At 36.0% G+C, this 4285-nt stretch overlaps 2 long non-coding RNA genes across 2 annotated transcripts; both read left to right on the forward strand.

Moving 5' to 3' along the window:
• The first annotated feature begins 1496 nt into the window (after positions 1-1496).
• On the forward strand, positions 1497-3784 carry LOC114543572. Its single transcript, XR_003690105.1, has 4 exons — positions 1497-1534; positions 2411-2767; positions 3020-3082; positions 3745-3784. It is a non-coding gene; the product is annotated as an uncharacterized LOC114543572 (long non-coding RNA).
• A 10-nt stretch (positions 3785-3794) lies between these two features.
• Positions 3795-4285, forward strand: LOC114543573. Its single transcript, XR_003690106.1, has 3 exons — positions 3795-3836; positions 3916-4002; positions 4244-4285. It is a non-coding gene; the product is annotated as an uncharacterized LOC114543573 (long non-coding RNA).

Genomic DNA, 4285 nt, shown 5'->3' on the forward strand with positions numbered 1-4285 from the left:
CTCAACGCGATAACATCTGAAACTTTTTATTATTGGTTTTGTCAAAATGATTAAAATATAAACGAACTGATATGTTTCACCTTAGATACTCTCAATACATTGTAGCTCTTGCTGATAATGTCATTTCATCCTGGTTTGTCAACTGTCCGCTATTGTTAAGAAAACAATTCGTGCCATTTATTACAAAAGTAAGTCCACATGTCATTCTATTGCCAGGGGGATTGCTTGCTGAATTTTCAATAGATATATTTGCAAGAGCGACCAAGTTTTAATATTCTTCTAGTGAAAGCTCTTAGGAACGTATTTGTCATTTCCAGGCTTCTTCAACTGATAGAAAAACTCGTGCAGATGATTCTAGCCAGGTGCCAAACACAAAATTCGATACCAAAGCATCTGACCTTCTTACCCGCGATTTAAAGCCCACTGGTACCGTAGGCTCAGTACAGAAATCTTGTGACTCAAACATCTTGTGACGACCAGCGGTGGGAAAGACTGAGATTTATGAAAGTTTAATTCCAAAACAACTCTTTGGTAAGGTCAACGATGGGTCAAACCTGTTCAATGTTTCGGTTGGGCATTCCGTTGGCGGAATGTCAAATTGATATTGTTGTATTTCAGATGATTTATCGGCCGAACTCATTAAAGAAGGAGCCAGAAAACGCCTTGAAACTACAACAGAACTTCTTAGCAAGAGCACAGACAGCGTACATTGATTGTAGATCTTGTCAAAGATCGCCTCGCATCGTGTAGAGAAGATGAGGAAACTAATATTGAAGATACCCGGGATGATGTTGAAATGAAGAAAACCGAACTCAAGGAGTCAGGTTTGTAATGTTAAAACAGATCGGCCATTGTTCGCGCATTTACGAAATGAACAAATTATCTGCCAACATTTTAGACAGCGCAGAACAAAGATGCTGCTTACAGAACACGGCAGATCTTCACCCTCGTCGATTTTATTACAAGATTCCGGTCAAAAGTTGAATCTTGGTTCGGCATTTGTTCAACGAACTCGATATTTGAGTCGTAGTCCGAGATATGGACCAAGCGCTTTTATGGTAAGAATTTCTCTTCAAACTCGCTTTGCATGAAATTTATTTCGTGCAAGAACATTCACTATCCATCCCTTATATTGCTACTAACATGACTGGCAGGGGAAGCAGAAAAGAAAGAAATCTTTTATTTAGACTAGCTTTTTCATTTTACAATCGTTTCAGATTGATGTCGTACCAGATTCCAAAGACACTGTTATACACAAGGAAGAAACTGAAGGCAAGCGAAATTACCTTTGCAATATGGAGGAAATATATATATTATAATATGACTATATTTACCTATTTTTCTTTCACAGGGAACAGTCAAGGCTTATTAACTCGTGAAGAGTTTAAAAGGTAGCAATTTTAAGATCACGAATCATCATCGTGCATTAATCTCAACATCTGTTTAATTTTAGCCTGTTCCTGGTAAATCCCTTCTGGATGCAAGTCCTTTGAAAACTTTTTTGAGTTAAGACGAGGATAAACTTAATGAATCCGTAAGTCAAGTAAAAATAATGATAAATTTGTCTTATACGGATTATTAAATACTGAGCATTATAAACCGGTAAACTCAGAAACCGGTAATCTCAATTTTGCACTTCGAATTACGTAATTTAATCCTTGTGGTTGAAGGTGAGGACTTGCAACGTTACTTATTTATTACAGGGTGACGATAGCGTGGGGAATTCAGGGGTCGGTAGACTTAGGGAAAGACACTCGTAATATAATAGATTTTACAAAATATATCCTTAGGTTTTCCTATGAGTTACAATAAAACCTTTACAATTGTTCATTGATGAGCTCAGAATGTTTCGTTATCACGTGGCCTATGCACGACTCTTAATGGTTACTGTTAATCTGTTGTAACCACCTGCTGTACTGGTACGATTATTATCACATTTTGTTTGAGCTTTACATACCCGGGGAAAACACTCAGCCACGTCGAGGTTATTAGCTAATTCCAACAGCTTGTCGTAGTATTCATTTTGGAATAAATCTACAGAGGCACGTAGTTTTGCCATTTCATCCTTTAAAGATTAATCTGTTTTATTGATTCCGCAATATAGATTTTTTTTTCTTCTTTAATTGGACCGTCAATGACAAAGTATGATCCAGAACATGTTGGGTGATAATGAGAGCAGCCATAAATTCAAATTTCTCCACGTTGCGAAAATGAGACTGTGCGTCACTAGCTAATCTAGGAAATGGCCCTTCCTGCGATCCTCCAAACTGCATAAAATTGAGTGTTTCGTAGATAACTTTGAATGCATCCAAACAACCATCGCGGGATCTTATTCGTTCTACCCATCGTGTCGTGGAAGGTTTGCGAGCTTGTTACGGGTTAAACCAAACTCTTTCATCTTTTTACTTAGATACTGTGAGCGGATAGGGAAACTGATAAAAAAGCTGGCGATATTTTGTGCCTGACTCAAAATATTTTTCACTGGAAGAATTGAACACGCTTTGGCAACAATAAGGTTTAAACGATGACTGGAGTAATGAACATGCAACGCCTTCGGGTTTTTCTCTAATATTCTCCCAGAAATACCTTTTTCCTGGCTGGACACAGCACTAGCACCGTCATATCCCTGGCCTCGACAATTTTGAACGGAAGCCCGACATCTTGAAGTGTACTTTGACTAATGAACGGAATCAAATCCAAAGGCGAAACAGTTCGGTATACAAATGAAAATGTTCTTGAATCATGTAAAACTTCAAATTTATTCAAGGTATGTTATATAATTAATAATGCATAATATATTTTCGAAATATTATAAATTTGAACTTAAAATCAGTGTCTACCGTCTACTTTTTTGCATATTATAAAAGTAGCAAGCAAATTCAAATGACCATAAACCCGGCATTATTTTAGAATTCGAAATTTTGACAGGATATAATTTTGTAGTTTTGATAGTTTATACACCCCAACAGCCAAACAATTTTATGATACTTATCCCTATATTGATCATTAAACCCTATAGAATGTATTAAATTATCCAGAAAGTATAAGCTTGGAGTTATCATTAAAAAGTGCCTTGCACCAGGTGAACTATATTTATTCAAATCTATTTACTAATTATTGTATTTTACTAATTTTGTATTTACTAATTATTGTATTTACTAATTATTGTATTTTACTAATTTTGTATATACTCATGTGTATGTTATAGTGATAATAATATAACAATAGAGTTGATGTTCGCGGTCATAAATGTGTTTTTGGCCCGACTTCGAACTCATTTTAGCCCGAGCGTAGCGAGGGTTAAAATGTGTTCCGCGAGGAGGGCCAAAAACACATTTATGCCCGCGAACATCAACTCTATTACTATAATATAATAAACTATAAACTATTATTACTATAATATATGTTCAACATCGTCAGCCTTCATTCCCTTAGCTCAGTAAGTCATGCGACATTCCATGTCAGTTCCAGTAATTGTTCATCTCAGACCTTGAAAGAAAAAAAACAAACATTCCAAACACTCCAAACACTCCAAACACTCGATGTCTTCTGACCTGGATTCAAGTTTACTGCTTTTATCATCTTTTTTATTTCACGTTTCCATTTTGAACATGTCCAATTGCAAAAAAGTATCCAGCCGACTTAAAATAGTTTTATTTTTGCAGTTACTTTCCAGAATATACCGTTTGGTTAAGACTTGTGTATTATAGTATATCATAGTTTTAAAACTTCTTTTTCTGTCAGATATTTTCAATAATTAGCTATCGAGACCATCCTCAGTTGTTCGGGCTGGAATACACAAGCGGTCAGCTGAGAAATTACTCGTCTTCCGACAGGTAGTTTAAAAAAGCAGATTTTGTATGAAGCTATATAAAATATTTCTTGTTCTGAATGTGCGTATTTCACTCAATCTAGGGATATATCATTGGCTGGTTAGCTACACGGGGTTAGAGGCAGTGGAAATGGAGATGTTTGTGTAAAAACGACCCCAACGAAGAGACGGTACTGTACGCTTTTTCATAGATGATTGAGCGAAAATTATGGTCAAAATTTTCCTGATGAAAATCTCGCACTGCTATGATTACCGTAAATACGAACCCTCATTTCATTCTCCTCCTGACGTATGGGATCTCATATAACACACAAACAATTACACTTCTCGTCAGGTATTCCTATTAGTCAGTCCAATACATCACATACAGCAAAAGAAGAATTGTTTTTTTAAGATGATATATTTTTCAAGGTTATCGTTGGGGTCCATTGTATAACGTTGTTGACGAAGAAG

Source organism: Dendronephthya gigantea, unplaced genomic scaffold (assembly GCF_004324835.1).
Source record: "Dendronephthya gigantea isolate DGI-Jeju-01 unplaced genomic scaffold, DenGig_1.0 000484F, whole genome shotgun sequence".
Taxonomy (NCBI): Eukaryota; Metazoa; Cnidaria; class Anthozoa; order Malacalcyonacea; family Nephtheidae; genus Dendronephthya; species Dendronephthya gigantea.